The sequence below is a fragment of the Aedes aegypti genome, chromosome 3, assembly GCF_002204515.2.
Source record: "Aedes aegypti strain LVP_AGWG chromosome 3, AaegL5.0 Primary Assembly, whole genome shotgun sequence".
Taxonomy (NCBI): domain Eukaryota; kingdom Metazoa; phylum Arthropoda; class Insecta; order Diptera; family Culicidae; genus Aedes; species Aedes aegypti.
Window position 1 is genome coordinate 28,633,064 of NC_035109.1, and position 17,797 is coordinate 28,650,860.

Sequence of the window (17,797 nt, forward strand, 5' to 3'; positions counted from 1 at the left end):
AGCGTCGTCCCTAAGAAACATCACTAAATCATCAGCGTAGGCCAGCACCTGGATGAACTTTCCAGATACAAGTATTCCGCGAATACTATTAGTGATTTTCCTGATTAAAGGCTCAATGTATAGTACAAAGAGTACCATGCTGAGCGGGCAACCCCGCCTCACAGAGCTTTCAATTTTTACATCGGGGGTCAGGAAACCATTGAACAAAACACGGGACGTAGCATTGGCGTACAAGTTTTTAACGCAGTTGATAAACTGTTCTGGAATACCGAACTTTCTTAAAATCAACCACAAGAACTCGTGATTGACTTTGTCGAATGCTTTCTCCAAATCTGTATTCAAGATAAATCCTTTTACACGCTTGGTTCCTTGTGCTTTGGCGATAATTGATCTTAATTGTTTTAAATTTCCTACACATGATTGCTCTTCTGTACACGCTATCTGACCTGCTCCTAACAATGTCCCAACAACTGATTGGAGACGACTAGCTAAGATTTTCGTGAATATTTTATAGTCCGTATTGAGCATGGAGATTGGACGGAACTGATCTAATGTAGCAGCTTGCTGAGTCTTAGGTATTAGAGTTATTATTCCCTCACAAAAGTTTTTTTTCTGGTTTTAACGATCCATCAAGATATGCATTGAATAGGCAAAGTAGATCCACTTCCACACAATCCACACAAGTTCAACTCATAAAATTCATAGGACAGCCCATCTGGTCCAGGGCTTTTCTTTTTTGCAGCTTTTTGAATTACCTCCTTCAACTCTTCTTCAGTTATTGGTCTAAGCAAACTTTCAGCTTGTTGAGGATCGAGTGATTTACCAGCAGAATTCAAGATAGATTCGGTATTTTCCTCATTCAATTGAACATCCTCGCGACAAAACGTATCAGTGTAATATTTGTGAATAACCTCTCTCAATTTTCCAGTTTCTTTAACTAATTCATTTCCAATTTCTAATTGAAATGCGGATGGCTGGGAAAACTTATGGAGTTGATTTGTAACATGATACAAACTCAATTTTTCATTTTCTAACATTGAAATACCTGAAAACCTGGAACCGTAGTATTCAATCCTTCGCTGCTCGATATCCATCAACTTGGATTTCACAATTTGTAGTTCATTTTTTGTATCAATTCCTCTAGATCTTTCAGCAGCAAGCTCATTCATTCGGTTATACAATGAACTTTTTTCTGCATTAATTCTAAAATTCAACATCCTACTGCCGTTCTTATACAAGTATTGTATTTTTGGTTTCAAAGCGGTATTCCACCAAACACTTCGGTTTTCAGTGTAGATTAAACGATTTCGCAAACTTCCTATTTCATCATCAACTTTCCTAGAGATCTCATCATCTTTCAAAAGACTTGCGTTTAGCTTCCAGTAGCCACGACCACGAAAGCATAAGCACTTGGGATCAACCTTGTATGACATTATGACTGCCATGTGATCCGAAAAAGCGACTTCTACTGTACGTACATTGGAAACATTTGATAAAAAACCTGAGTTGACGTAAAACCTGTCCAAGCGTGATGCTGAATCAGATCGGAAAAACGTGAATTCTGTGTTGGAACCTTTTAGCTCTGTAGCCACATCTTTCAGATGCATTGATTTAGTCAGATCTCTGAGACCATTACTTATGTTGGCAATTGCACTACGACTATCACGTTTGTTGAGAATGCAGTTAAAATCTCCCCCAATAATGGTATGCAAATTATTTCCCTTTACAATATGAGCTGTCATTTGATTCCGGAAGAGATCGTCCCTTTCTCGCTTCTTATTTGTCCCTGAATGCGCATACACGTTGATCAAATTAACATCATCACATACAATCGAAAGTATTCTACCACTAGGATCATAAATAACATTTCTGAATCCCTGATTTTTCCTGATAAGAATAGCTGTTCCTTTGTCTTGATCACTGATGTTAACGAATGCTCTATGAGTATTGATGAAAGAAAAATCTTCAAATAACACTTCTTGAAGAAACACGAAATCTAGATTCTCATTTATGATGAAATCCCTGAGCAACGATTTGTTAATATCCGTTTTAATGCTGTTCAAGTTGATCGTCGCAATTTTCTTCGAAAAAGTCATTCTAGCTTTATTTTCACTTACAATGTTGCAGTCTTACCTTCAGCCCCTAGTGGCTCGTCAGGATTAGGCTGGAGCACTTCAACCTGCTCGATTCGAGGTTGCTTACTTTTACTTCTCGTTCTCATTTGCTGGGAATTCAACAGGGATGCACCATCCGGAACTTTCACCATTGCTTCAGATTCCGATTCGTTTGAAGACTCGCCCTTGTCTCCGCGATTCTTTTTTCGTCCTCGTTTTTTAACTTTTTGCTCAACGAACAGCTCTTCTTTCCTCGGCTGATCGTCAACATCTCTCTTACCCTCATCCTCTTGTTCTTCGGCAGTCGGTTGCACTGACGTCACATCTACTGGGAGTCCAGGAGTGTCGTTCGCATCGATCGCTTCCTCTGTTTGCCCTATGGCACCGGTCCCGGAACCAGATGGCCCCTGCTGCGCAGGCTCCGATTGCTTCTTCAGTATCGTCATTTGGCATTCGAGTTGTTTCTCCTCCACACGCTTGGCGAAATCTGGACGAAGATCGCGGGCCTCCACGATATCGCTGTACAGCCTTCCTTGAACAGAAGATGAATGCAGAAACGCATTCCTTCTTGGACAATTTGCCTTAATATGATCCGTACTCTTGCAAATAAAGCACTTGTTGATCATTCCGTCATAGTAGATCCTCGCTTGGAAATGTCGTACCCTGACTTGAGGCGGAATTTCTTTCGCGACCTCCATGTACAGCCCTCGCACTGTTGAGAACACAGGGAAACCTGTGCTGGGATGATACTTCTCTCGAACTTGTTGCCTGATGATTCCATACGAAGACAACGCCTGATAAATTTCTTTATCCTCTATCTCTGGGGGGAGATTGAACACCCTGATATACTTGAACGATATATCCGCTTCAGACACTGTAACGTTGACCGCTTTTCCATTCGCGTACTGGAACGTTAACACCGGCTGCATATTATGCAAAGCCGCCTTCATGAAACTTTCGCTTTTGAACTTGACAAAGATTGCCCTCGAATCCTTTTCCTTATGGATCGAGTAGATTTCCTCTGGATTGAACTGTCTGTCCCGACAGAATCCAAACATTTCCGCATCCGTTGGTTCCGACGAGTCACGACCGAAAGCAAATTTCAGCGTGTTAACTCGAACTTTTGCATCCGCCATTTGCACCACGTGATTGAGATTTGCCTCACCTCAACTGGATGTAAAACTGGAGTAGAAATAATAGCGCTACGCAACGGTGCGCGCCATTGTTCCGATTCAATGGGTTTTGACACAATACGCTTCTATCACTTCACTGATTAGCACGATCAAAGTACGTCTATCCTGGACCACGATGTGAGAACGAATCTTATGTTTCAATACCAGGAAGAAAGCTCTGCAGAGGATTCAAAATATACTTTTAAAAATGATTCTGAAGTTTCCTCCCTGGTATAATACTAATGAGTTACATAGAATATCCAATGTATAAACATTGGAACAAATGTCATTTAACATAATTAAAAATTTTAGACAAAATTCGTTGCAATTTTCTATTGCCACGAATAATGCGTTATATGTTTAGGTTCAGTTTGGTTAAGTAAATTGAAAGCGTTTTGTTCCCACGGATACGATCCGGTAGGGAATAATTACACGAAGAGAGATACGTTCGAATTCACGATTTATTTCAGACTGATTTGTACAACGTTATGGTGTCATATTTATACTCCGCTCTTCCCTATAGAACTTGTATAGAATTTTCCAGAAGTGTTTTGTTGTATACAATAATATGTTGAAAGGTAACTGTTATACAATTGATAGATTGAATCTTCTGGAAATGTCAGACAATGATACAATGCAAGAAACGTAAACAATAACAATGCAAATTCAATGTTTGGATCTGGAATGATCTCGATGGTGAGTAAATGTTCTTATCAATATTAATTGTCCTCTAATGTTTTGTTTTGTTTCAGGTATGTTTTATGCGTGTATATATCGGTATGATGTACAGGTGAGTAGAGTGTTGTCAGAATGGCAGTGATTTTATGAAGTGTTTGTGGCCTCAACATGAGGCATGATCGTCCAGCGGTGTGGTGCGGCATGATGCACCCCGGTGGCTTGTTGTTGGCCACAACACGTTTATTTCTTCTCTTACATGCAGATGAATTCAACTCATCTGTAAAATTTTCGAAATTAAATGTTATATGTTATTAACAAAATGTTAATGAAAGCCTTTTTTAGTATTACCAAATTCGAATGATAGTGTTTTCTAACACAGAACACCTAGATATAAGAAATGGTAAAGGAATAAAAAAAACATAAATATCGCATACCCTTAATGAGGACTGGAGTAACCGACTGACTGACCGACTGACAGACAGTGAGACGCTCATAATTCGAGCCTAAATTATGCAACCTGTTTCAAATGGGCGCCCGCTTCAGAGAGGTGCGTTTGATTGAATGGGCGGTGTATTGCAAAAACTAAAAAAAAGATGAAGTGTTTACCTTCTCTTCGAGTGCTCGTTACTGGAGTGTGTCTCTGGATAAGGGGTGAAGAGTTTTGAAACATGCATTTTTGGTGGACCTATGGAGAGCCGTTGGGCGCCAATGGCGAAGAAGTTGATTTGAACTCGAATTGAACTTATATTACAATTCACTGTCAACCATATTTAATTACAAATAAAAGTTATTCTGGAATGAACATAAAACTAGGATGCATTGCACAGAGTTCAAATGTTCTTCCTGAGAATTGTTTTCAATTTTCCAGTTTGATTGACGCTTTGTCGAGAGGGTTACCTTTGATTAGGGCTACCTCATTATGTACTATTCATATGTAAAGAATTCTTGTTGTTGAATGGTATAATATCGCTGCTACCTATGCTGTTATAGTTCAGTCACATGAGAGAATTGGGATTACTTCAAATTAAAATTTAACCAATTTGAAACAGTTTGAAGCATACACAAGCTGCGGATGAATGAGAATTGGAACATATTTTCGAATGGCATTTTTAAGCGTGGCACAATAAATCAAGCTTCATTTTGGAATGCAGAAGCACAGAATTCAGGGGTTTCCGAATGTGTGTGTGTGTGTGTGATTTCGGCAGGACAATTGGAAGGATATTTAATTCGATTCGATTAAAACGAACGCAAGCTTGACATATTTTTGAATACGGTTTGATTAGTGATGTGGAATGAGAGTTGGAAAATCCCGAACATTATTTCATTTTTGGAAGTTGTATGCCTTGTCATTAGGCTTACGAACGATTGAGTAAATTGGGGAAACCACTGATGAAAGGTATATTGTGACAAATTAAAATTTGAGATTGGATGTGGCATATTTAATGTGTGATGTGTATACGCTTAGTGAAACTATATAAAAATGTGAGTCTCTACGGTAAGACAATTCATTATGTGCTATCCACAAATTACGTAACGCTTCAGGGAAGGCTCAAGCATTGCAGTTCTTACAGAAATTTATCTTACAAAAGATGTTACGGAGGAGGGAAACTGTAAATTTTGGCATCAAGTATGTATTCAAATGGACATGAGCTCATGTACCATTTGTAATAGTAACTCAGCAAATGACAAGTATGAATTTGCACATAAATTTGGGTTCACCCCCTTAAAAACATACAAAAGTGCTCAAATAGGGTTGTCATGTCTATCACGGCTTAACCAGCCGACGGTTTTTTGAAAATACCTGAAGGTTGTAGACACAAAAGTCAATTTGGACAAATTGATATGTAAAGTTGTGAAAAATAACCAACTACGCCACAGAACGGGTAACGATTCTGCAGCGCAATCGGCCAACCTGAAACCAAAGACCGTCACGCAGCCCTGTCGTCGTAAAATTTGAGCTTCTTAGTCGTCCCTTTTTAAGGGGGGCGTTGCTATGGCCAAGAGGGCGCTTCCACTCCCAGGCGTTAATGATGTCTTCACATAAGAAATATCACAACTATTTTAATAAATAGGGATCAACTGTGATGGAGGTTATGTTGCTATGGGTTTTCGACTTTCAGTCTATACAGATCATAAACGGAAATCCAAAAACCCTTAGCTACATTTCAATTTATAAAAATTACAAATATCACAAATACTTCAATATACATTCCTAACAAACGAAAACCAATATTCATTTGCACGTATTTAGTTTGTGTGCCATTTATATTAAAATGTGGAAGACAGTGCCCGTTTGAAAATACTACAAGGATAAAAAATAACAGTGAGATCTTTTTATGATGAATAGTATTATTTGGTTATATTTCCAATGTTTCATGCATTTTGGGTTGGGTGGGACCATCAGGGCACCCGATTGAAGCGAGATGGATAAAAGAGTGAAACTGTCAACTTCCTATTGCCAACATTTCGGGCGGGCTCTTCTTCCCATCTATTGGGTCTTTCTGACAAGCAAGGGCTTGATTGTACGACTGTTTGTGTGAACTTACTTTTGGAAGGAGATTCTTTTTCCCTTGCGGGTTTCGCGTAAGTGTCTCTGCTTCCGGGTCCGCCATTAGGGTGGGGCTTATTTCCAAAAATCTTCCGTAGTCAAGATTTACAAAGTGGAAAATGATCATCGGTCCCAAAATAACATCCTGTGAAAAAATGAGAATTTTTGGTGAAGGTTTAGAGGTGGCGCAAAGGGCGTATGTGCAGTTTTCCCATTTTAGTGAACTCTGAAAAATTTTGGTATGCTTTTCAGCTTATTTTGGTGATTTTAGGACCCTTAAGGGAAAAAAATCACCTCAAAATTGCGATATCCCCACTCCTTTAGATGATATTTGACGAAATATATTTTATGCATGCGATTTTTGGCCCTTGAATAGGTTACGCTGACTGATTACTATGAACCCGAATAAGCATGTGAATAGCTGGGGAGGATTCCTATGCTAGTAGAATGGAACAAAGAGCAAAGAAGAATGAGAGAAAGAACAAAGAACACATAAGAATGTAAGGTGGGGTGGGTTAAACAGGTGGGAGGGTGAAACTAGTGATATCTTGAGTGTAACTGAGGAATCTTGAAAAATCTCGATTTTATGCAATGGAGAAAAGTTCCAGTAGAAAACGATGATTAAATTGACTTCTATTTAATATTATCTAGTTCAGAAATATTTCGAACAATTTTTCTTCAAGTAGGGGAAGAGCACCAATTTTTGAACCATCTCTAGTTTTCGACCCACGCATACGATTTTAGATTACTCTTTATGGAAAAATTGCAGTAACGGCTAAAATGTCCTCAACTCCATGCAAAGTTTCATCATTATTCTTCTGGTAGATATAGGGGTCTATTTTATAAGTCGAGTCGATCAAAATGACTCGACTGGAGTCACTGTCGACCGAAAAAATCGTTCGACTCATCTCTGTCACTCGAGTTTCTCGACAGTTGTCCCTCTATGAGACTGAATTATTATGGGAGTCGACGGGTGACATCTGAAATATGCAAGCTTACTTTGATCGACAATGACTACGAACGAGTCACGTTAAATCGCTGGAATTACAAAATAGACCCCTTAGGGGCCTATTTTATAAATCGAGCAGATTCATGTGACTCGTCTGTATTCATTGTCGATCAAAGCAAGCATGCATATTTCAGATGTCACCCGTCGACTCCCATAATAATTCAGTCTCATAGAGGGACAACTGTCGAAAAACTCGAGGGACAGAGCTGAGTCGAGCGAATTTTTCGGTCGACAGTGACTCCAGTCGAGTCATTTTGATCGACTCGACTTATAAAATAGACCCCTTAATTTTGTTTTTATTCGAGAGGTTTGCAACCTGAAGTGCTTTATCTCTTGCACCCTATAGAAGTTCGTGCACTAATTTTTTTTCTGCTGTTGTTTATATACATCGATTTCAAATACAGATGTAGAACGATGTATTGAACTTCAACTACATTTTCGTTCGTCCAAAGTTGTGTTGAAGGTGTTGTGGCGAAAGTGAAGTATTGGAATCCAGATATTCCTGTGGAAATTCTAAGAGGAAGTGTTATTGCTAGAAAGCAGAAATCGTTTATGGATTTACCTAATAAGGATATATTGTGCGGGATCAAATTCCGAACACCTAAGAAATGAATCTTAAGTCTTCCACTTCATAAAAAACTACTTCTATTAGTATAAAGTGTACAGATTTTGATCGTGTATGGATTTAGGCCCCCTCTGTTATTTCTTTCAGATTATAAAGGCAATTGCTGGAGTTATATCAAACGGACATTCAGAAATACTAAATTAGTGTTAAACTTGCATATAATCACATCTCATACATCCAACCGAGATATTTTCACGGCTCCGTAGTTGATTCTAATATAATATCATCAGTTACACCCTCCCACCTGTTTAACCCAGCCCACCTTACATTCCACAGTGGTCCAGGAATCAGTTTTACGCGGAAAGATGCATTTTGAGCTTTAGAATGAAACATTAGACAAAAACGGTCTTCTACAAAGTTGTTTGTATTAGTTGAGCCCTTTGTTTGGTTTTATTGAAAATTAGGGTGGACCACATTTTCATAGAAATGATTAAACTAACTTTCTTATTTGTAAAAATTATATTATACATGCTTTAGCAAAGTTGTAGACCATTCAATTTCAAGCGACTTTGCCAAAAAAAGTTTTTTTGTATCTCTTAAATTGACCGATTTAGAGCTTTTTTCCTACGGTGACATAGGGTGGTCCGAACAAAACTGGTTTTCTGGCTCTAGAGTTTTCAAATCAAGTTTCTCATCAAAGTCGTCTATGAAACACTTTTAGAGCTTTGAAAAATGCGTAATTTGGTGAGTGAAGAAACTCGCTATCTCCTTCCGTTTAGGAGTTATTGTTGTTTTTCTCTCAAAAACATGCCTACTTTGATTGTGAATTTCTCTGATTGGGGCAAACATAAAAAATATCTTTTGACGGCGTTCAAAAGACAAAATAAAATTGTATATTATATCAAAAAATTACAGATGTGTTATTTTTGTAACTCTAATAAAATGCCTTGAAAAACAAAGGTTTTTAAGCAGAAAAAATTTAATAACTTTTGAACTAAAATAGATATCATCAATATTTTTACATGAAAATTTGCGTTTTGTTAAGTTCTTAAAGTCGTTCATAGACCGCTTTGACGAGAAATCTGAAATAAGAAAGATAGGGCTCTAAAACTATTTTGAAGATTTTCATGGTATGTATTTCTTTATTATTTTGCATTTTGAGCATGAAAATGAAATTTTAGACAAAAATGATCTTCTACAATTGTTCCTAAAAATGTAAGCTTTCATACTGTGTCATTTGAAACTAGGGTGGTCCACAATATCACACATATCATATAATCAACTTTTTTATTTGCAAAAATACTGGTATATGCTCTTAGGCAAAGCGGTAGAACTTGAAATTTTGATCAACTTTGCCAAAAAAAGTTTTTCTGTAGCTCAAAATTTGACCAATCTAGAGCATTTTTTCCTAATCATCGCAGGGTGGTCCAACAAAAATAAGTGTTTTGACTCTAGTTTTTTTAATATTATTTTCTCGTCAAAGTCGTCTATGAACGACTTTTAGAACTTAACAAAACGCAAATTTTCATGCAAAAATATTGATGATATCTATTTTAGTTCAAAAGTTATTAAAGTTTTTATGATAAAAAATGTTTGACTTTCAAGACGTTTTATTAGAGTTACAAAAATAACACATCTGTAATTTTTTGATATAATATACAATTTTATTTTGTCTTTTGAACGCCGTCAAAAGATATTTTTTATGTTTGCCCCAATCAGAGAAATTCACAATCAAAGTAGGCATGTTTTTGAGAGGAAAACAACAATAACTCCTAAACGGAAGGAGATAGCGAGTTTCTTCACTCACCAAATTACGCATTTTTTAAAGCTCTAAAAGTGTTTCATAGACGACTTTGATGAGAAACTTGATTTGAAAACTCTAGAGCCAGAAAACCAGTTTTGTTCGGACCACCCTATGTCACCGTAGGAAAAAAGCTCTAAATCGGTCAATTTTAGAGATACAAAAAAACTTTTTTTGGCAAAGTTGCTTGAAATTGAATGGTCTACAACTTTGCTGAAGCATGTATAATATAATTTTTACAAATAAGAAAGTTAGTTTAATCATTTCTATGAAAATGTGGTCCACCCTAATTTTCAATAAAACCAAACAAAGGGCTCAACTAATACAAACAACTTTGTAGAAGACCGTTTTTGTCTAATGTTTCATTCTAAAGCTCAAAATGCATCTTTCCGCGTAAAACTGATTCCTGGACCATAGTGCATTCTTCTGTGTTCTTTGTTCTTTCTCTCATTCTTCTTTGCTCTTTGTTCCATTCTACTAGCATAGGAATCCTCCCCAGCTATTCATATGCTTATTCGGGTTCATAGTAATCAGTCAGCGTAACCTATTTAAGGGCCAAAATTCGCATGCATAAAATATATTTCGTCAAATATCATCTAAAGGAGTGGAGATATCGCAATTTTGAGGTGATTTTTTGCCCTTAAGGGTCCTAAAATCACCAAAATAAGCTGAAAAGCATACCAAAATTTTTCAGAGTTCACTAAAATGGGAAAACTGCACATACGCCCTTTGCGCCACCTCTAAACCTTCACCAAAAATTCTCATTTTTTCACAGGATGTTATTTTGGGACCGATGATCATTTTCCACTTTGTAAATCCTGACCACGGAAGATTTTTGGAAATAAGCCCCACCCTAGTCCGCCATTCGTTTTTGGCCCTTCAGTCAGGAGTATGATTGAATACAAATAGTCATACCATCTTGAACAAATTGTTTTGTTAGAACAGGCCATTGCTACCGATGGATACCTTGCTACAATAGATGGCAGCTTATATCATCATTATCATCATTATTTATATTAAAATATGGAATCAAGAGATCAAGTACATGGGCTTAAATATTATTTAGTTGAAAAATTTGCTAATGTAAAAAGTGATAGTTATTTTGTCCTTTTTAAATTGAATATACTATAACAATGCCTTTTATACTACTGTATATGCTATGTGACTATTTTCTAGAGTCTAACAACTAAGATTATTTCGATGTGCCCTTTAAAAAGAAATCTTAATCTATGAAATGAACTCAGTCTTGTAGAACCTATCACTCAGTGTAAAACGGATCATCTAATGCCAATCCAATAACCACATCAAACCATTTATTTGTAAACATTTTGTATCTTTTAGTGGATCTTGTAATTGCCGAATATCAGTTACAGAAGGGTTTCAAACTAATTTCATCAAATTTAAATACACGAAAATACTGTTCTTAGTGTTTACCTGATTATGAAAGTTTATCACTATTACATGAAAATTATTGGTCCAAAATAAACAAGGGTATGAACTGACTGATATATTATATAAGTATATATAATTTTTCAGCTTTAAACTTTAACATATTTTATCTAAGTTCGCGAGTGGTCTTGGGCCCCTTAACGATCTCATGCTTTCATCGAAGAATCTCTCGAGATAATTTCTGTTCTCCGAGTATCCCGTTTAACGACTTTCTATATTTTTGTGAAATTTTATATTTTTCCTGAAAAGTTCAAATCTTTATCCTTCATTTCGTCCAAAAAGATTGAAAATCGGTCGAACGGTTCAAAAGTTATAATTTTTATAAAAATAAAAATTTTGCAAAATCGCGATTTTTCTGGTCACTCTATTTCGGAAATGGTCACCCTAATCAAAAATCCAAAAATACGTGTATCCTTATTTCGGATAAGGAACAAAATAGCAAATTTGCACGGAATTCGGAGACCCACTAGATCGGTTTTTCATGGAATGGCTGCAAATTTAACTTCCTTTTACTAATTTAAGTAAAGTTTCGAACGAGTTACGACACATGATTCAGATTTTAATACAGATATAGATAAATTATAATGAAAAATGAAAATTTCGCCTTTAGGGGCAAAAAGGGGCTAGAAAAACTATTGTTCGTCTGAAAGTATAAAAGTTTGATATGCTGCTCTATAGTAAGTAACTCATATTCACAAAACACTAAAACACTATTTTGAAAATTTATCAAAATTTTGGAGAAAGTCTATAAAAAACATGTTTTGCTTTAAATAACAACATAACATGTTGTAAATTATGTAATTAAAGCCAAATTAAAGGCTTTTAATAACGCTTTCAAATAAAGCCTATTGAGCTTAAATCGGTTATGATTTCGTTGAGATACAGCTGATTGAAGTTTGCTAGATGAATCATAGTTCATTTTAGGCAGTCTAATTTTGCTGACTTTCCCACACTTACAATGCTGCCAAAATCGGTGGCCATGCGCCACTGTGCGTATTCCACAATTCAAGATGTTTTCAATTTGGAAATATTTGAATATATTTGAAAGTAAATGATTTGTAAGAGTTTGGCCTTTAAATTCGACTTCAGGGCCCATGATTTTAGTAGGAAATGATAGTTTCAATGTAACCGAACGTTGTGTTTATGGGTGATAAAAGTTGTTTCATGCAACATATACATTTTTGAATGAAATTCTTAAGAAATATAAAAAAAAAAGATCAATATTACTCCGGATTACGATTATCAATTAACCAAAACGAATGCAAAAGTAAAGAGTATTAGTATGACACTTCATGTCAAAACTATTTTTGTTGGAAGCGATAGCATTTGAAGCTTCATGTTCGAATATTGAAAATCAATGAGATTTTTGTCATTTTTCAAACCCTTCCCGAGCAAAGTCCAACATCAAAAAGGGATCAAATGTAAACATATTCTGTTTTTAGCATCAAGTTGATGTCATAGTTTGATATCAATTTATCTCTAATATATACAATATCATGTTTTGTTTTCGTTCTGCAATCTTTTTTAATTTTTGTTTATGTAACAGTTTTATATAAGTCAAAAATTTCCATATAATGTTAAACGCCTAGAGGTATGCAACGCCCTATTCGCTCTAATTCAGGGTTTCTCAACCGGTGGTCCGCGGACCCCCAGGGGGCCGTAACGACTGTCTTGTAATTTAACTTGCTTTTCTAGAGTTCAATATTACCGAATTGCAGGTTTATGTGCGTCTATTAACGTCACTGCAAGCCAGGTATTTCCTTACCTGCGTTGTTTAAATATTATACCAGTGCTTGGTCTAAAATGGATCTTGGATTATTCTTGGAGGTATCTATATAAGATTCCTAGCATATGTTTGTTGGTTTTTCTTGCAAAATTCGACAAAAAACCATTATTACTAACTTCGTGGCCCGAAATTATTTACTTTTTCCACTCAAACCATCGGCGGAAGCTTATTAATTCAATCAGCAGGATTTTTTATTAAATTTTTCAATGATGTCTGCAGTTATTGCAAAGTTTTGTAAAAGTTTCTGATGAAATTTGTGAAAATTGGCTTCTCTTATAATATATGAATAGCAGCTTCCGGACCTGATTCTTGGGGCTAACTAATATATTTTTGAAATTCCTGAAAAGGCCTTCTTGGATTACTGGAAAAACCTTGGAAAATATCTGTCGAAATATTAAAATATTTTCGAAAATCTTCTAAGAAGATTCCTGAAGAAATCTTCAACAAGCCCTTTCAAATACCATTGATAAGCTGTTGAGCTTGGAGTTCTGTTGGAAATATACGATTATTTTTATATTAATAAAATACGTTTTGGTGGTTAATCATTGGGCATTTTTCATGCAACAATTGGATCCAGGTATCTAATTCGCATTTTGTTCAGTCCAGAATTGTACTTGGTAGAATCCTGGCTAATTTTCTGCTGTTTCTCACACACATCTTAGCCGAGTAAGTATACCTACACGAAGAAAACAAAACACCCATATTTGAGTATTTTTTGAATTATTTTTCTCTCCCTATTTCATTCGCTCCTTCTATTGTTGTCAAAGCGCGAAGAGCAAAACAACCCAAAAGCCGAGCCTTTGTGCGTTATCTCAAATTTGAGTAAGTAGCATAGTACTGGAAGTCTAGTTATTTGATCTGCCGGTTGAGTGAATAGGCCAGTAGGTATTTTTTTCGCATGGATGTAAATGAAAACAACTTGTACCCCATCAACTCAAAATAAGGTTAACGCACGAACTCCCCGAATTGATTGGAATGAACTTACTTTTGAGTACTTCATTTTCTGCGTGTACTAATTCACTCTGAGGTCTTAGGCACTTCTCCACTAGTATTGTAAACAAGATCCAATTGATATTTTTGGTGCTTAAGGTGATTATAAAGCGAAGCCAAACTTCTGGGGAATCTGACAACCGTTCGCGTTGAAAATCGATCCAATTGCTTGCTAGCTGTTGGTGATTAAGCGGAAAAATTTTCAACGAGGAGCGATTTATGGTTCTCAAGACTTGTGCTTTTGAAAATTGAATGTTTGGCTTTGTTCTATAATCATCTTAATGAGATCATTCGCGAAAATCCCGCAAGATATAGTTATTTCAGTCATTCAGTTTGGTTCTCAATTTGAGCGATTTGAGTTACACTATAGGCAAATCTTTCGTTTTCATAAGCTTCAACTGCAAGATAATCTATTACCAGGGGTCCGCAAGAAGTTTGTAGACCTTCTGAGGGGGCCGCAACTTCAAAAAGTTTGAGAACCACTGCTCTAAGTAAATTATTCGGTTTGTACGAAATAAAACTTTATATAGTTCAAAAACGTTTGATTCATATTGAATTCAATGTAAAAATGTGAATACCAATTGATTTCTTTCCAGAAATTTTTTTATCAACTCATGTTTCATGTACAACTGCAATCATGTCTAACAGTAGTATGGTTCTTTGCGAAGCCTCAAGCAGTCCTATTCAATTTCGCGTGTTCGGAGTGTTTTTCGGTGGCTTCGTTCGCTTGGGTAGTGCTTTGTGAAACTCCTAGGCTGTCCTATTCATTTTTCGCGCGCTCGGAGTGTTTTTTTCAGTTAGCACTAAATACGCGCGCCATCGGAGTTATTTTATATTGCTGCTTATACGTATTGACGCTTCGATTGTAACTGTTCAGTCGAGGATGGATTACCAATTGGTGAGCTCGTTTCGTGCTTGTAATAACACATTTGTATCATAACATGTATCTTTTTATGAATTTGTTGAACAAACTATGAATAGTTCGTCACTTTAAATGTTGACGCTTATTCATGTTTTATAAAATTTCGAGATTCAAACCTTGGAATAGTTCGATGTTTAAGATGTCGACGCATTGATAGATAACTTTTTGAACAGAGATTACATGAATCGCATCACTTACCAAGGTGAATCCTGATCATGTAGCTTTGAAGCCCTCCCACTAACAAAACTCCTCCCTGTGGCAACCATGAAGATGCAGAGGTATACTCGGTCTTTAGTAACAATGGATGTCACACTAACATTCCTTCCCTTCCCCAATGACCGTAAGGACGTGGCCGGCGCCGTTATTCACATTATTAATTTCAGAGTCCTCGAAAATGTACAATGAAGACGGTATGCTACTCCCAAGCTACATCTGTTGGTTCCCTGTACAATTTCGAAGGTTCTTGTCAATCACGAAGTAGCAACTACGAATTGTACGGTCATCAATGCTCATGCTCATGCTCATGCTCAATGATGTCTAACAGTAGTATGGTTGTCGATTTTCATGTGTTTACATACCCATTATTAAAATTACTCCAACACCGAAAATGGATTTTCAATTATATGAAAAATTACCGGTTCATTCAAAATGGATCGTTATGCAATCCTTCAACTGCAATCGATAACTGAGATACCAGTACTTGTTTTTTCGTAATATTAAGTAATAATCTTTGCAACATAATGCAGAACTATTCAGATTTTCATCTAGAAAACTATCAAAGTTACCCCATTTTACGGTAAACACTCACATTATTGTGATCAGTCTTATTTCCTGCAATTTCCTCTTATACAAACGATTCTCCCAGTGAAAGGAAACCAACCAATCAATGCCAAACCTCCCTTCGTCGTTTACTATTTGTAAAATACTGTCTATACGACTGCCAATTCAAACCTGTTCCTTCGTTCCTGGGTCGACTCCTTCCCCCTTTAGCAAAATGCACAACACAATAAATCCCAAAATAAAAAAAAACTCCCATAAACTGACTTACCTTCTTCCAGTCGTTCAACTGCAGCTACAATCACTTTTGCACGGCGAACCAAGCTTTGAGCACTTGTTCGCCCAGTGAATGGGACGACACTTTTCGCCAACTGGAGCTTTCTTCTCTTGCCCGGTTGACCGCCGTCTTCTCACACCTTGGAGCGTTGTTTCACCGTTTTTTTATCCTCACTGTTTCTTTTTTCCGTCCGGGAAAAGGTCCCAGTCAAAAAATGTATGTTTTCTGTATCTCCTGTTTTCCGCTTCCACTAGCGAGACGATTCTGGTGCTGCAATTTTCCGAAACATATAACTCTGGTTCGGCAAAGACCGCACAAGATGTTGTTCAATGTTGGTGTTTCTTTTCTTTTTGGGGGAAAAAGCTTTTCTCAAAATAACTTTTCACGTGCTTCGTTTGTTTCTTTTCGTTTCTGTGATCGTGGGAGTTTTACCGAGGATAAATTTTGTGTGTTTTCTTTCCTGAACATATTGAAAGCAATCTTTTCACCTACGATGACGGTAAGTACCGCAACCATTTGAAACCCAGCTCAAAACAACTTATTCGGAACACCAGAAGAAAACTTCCAAGCGGAAGTTCGACAGAGGATTACAAACATATTAGCGCCACACTTTTCGATGCACTTGAGATTATTTGTCTATACATTGTGATCATAATTTCAAACGATCATTAGTTTCTAAACCATTTGCGCACTGCGGCGATTAGTTGGCATTGATAAAAACTCTCATTTATGCAATTCTACTATGGAGCCGTATGTGCGTTGCTTGATTTCACGCTGTACGCACTTTTTCCGGCTTTTCATCGGGCTTTGCGCTTGGTTGATCGGCCCACCGCATCGTTGCACAGTGGTCGCACTCCATACAAATGGTGGCCAAAAGTACAAATCTCACTCAAATTGTTCAAAATCTCTGGTTGATTGACATGGAAATGATACCGTAATCCGGGGTATCATTGATCAGCGGGGTATCATTGATCGGAATGACTCATCTCGTAAAAAGTTCGTATCATCTTTTATTGAAGATACATTTCCAAATCATGAATGGTGCTTCGCTTTCTTATATTCATGAGCTAATGAAAGTGAAGATATTTGCGAAAATTGCGTTTACCTTATGCGTAAATTTGTCAACTTTTCGAAACAATGATTTCAATGGGTAATGATGACACTATCGAAGATTCATGTCTCACATAAGTTCTGCAAACGATAAGATCAATGAAAATGCGGTTCTTACTAAAAATGGCATCGCCGAAAAAGATTCCGTTGTCAAAACTTCCATAAGTATGCTCAATTAGGCAACATTAACGAATTAATGTAAAGCATATAGAATTCCCTTAGGCAATTGCCTACCTTTAGGTGTTTTCCGTGGTTCGGGGTGTTTTTAATTTTTAAATAACTCAAAAAGTAAATGACTTGTAAGCGTTTGGCCTTCATATTCGGCTTCGGGGGCCATGATTTGAGTAAGTAACGACATTTTCAATATTACCGAATGTTGTTTACTTAGGTGATCAATGTTACCCCATATCAGCTAAATCAAAAAATCACTTAAAACATTTTTTTAAACATGCTTAAATCTTCTAAAAAACAAAATGCACTATGTAGTCACGAGCTATGGCTGACAGTACTTGTTTTAAAAATATAAAATTTGCAACATTTGCATTTTGAAACGAAATATTTAAGAAATATTCAAAAAAATGATCAATGTTACCCCGGAT

General features: G+C 36.6%; 1 protein-coding gene across 1 annotated transcript in view; it reads right to left on the reverse strand.

Moving 5' to 3' along the window:
• LOC5566412 (2-hydroxyacylsphingosine 1-beta-galactosyltransferase) overlaps nucleotides 1–17,797 on the reverse strand; it is a 331,598-nt gene that overhangs the window by 283,958 nt on the left and 29,843 nt on the right. Inside the window, exon 2 of the mRNA XM_021850614.1 lies at nucleotides 16,083–16,358. The gene's annotated coding sequence lies outside the window, so the exon portion shown is untranslated. The remainder of the gene's footprint in view (nucleotides 1–16,082; nucleotides 16,359–17,797) is intronic.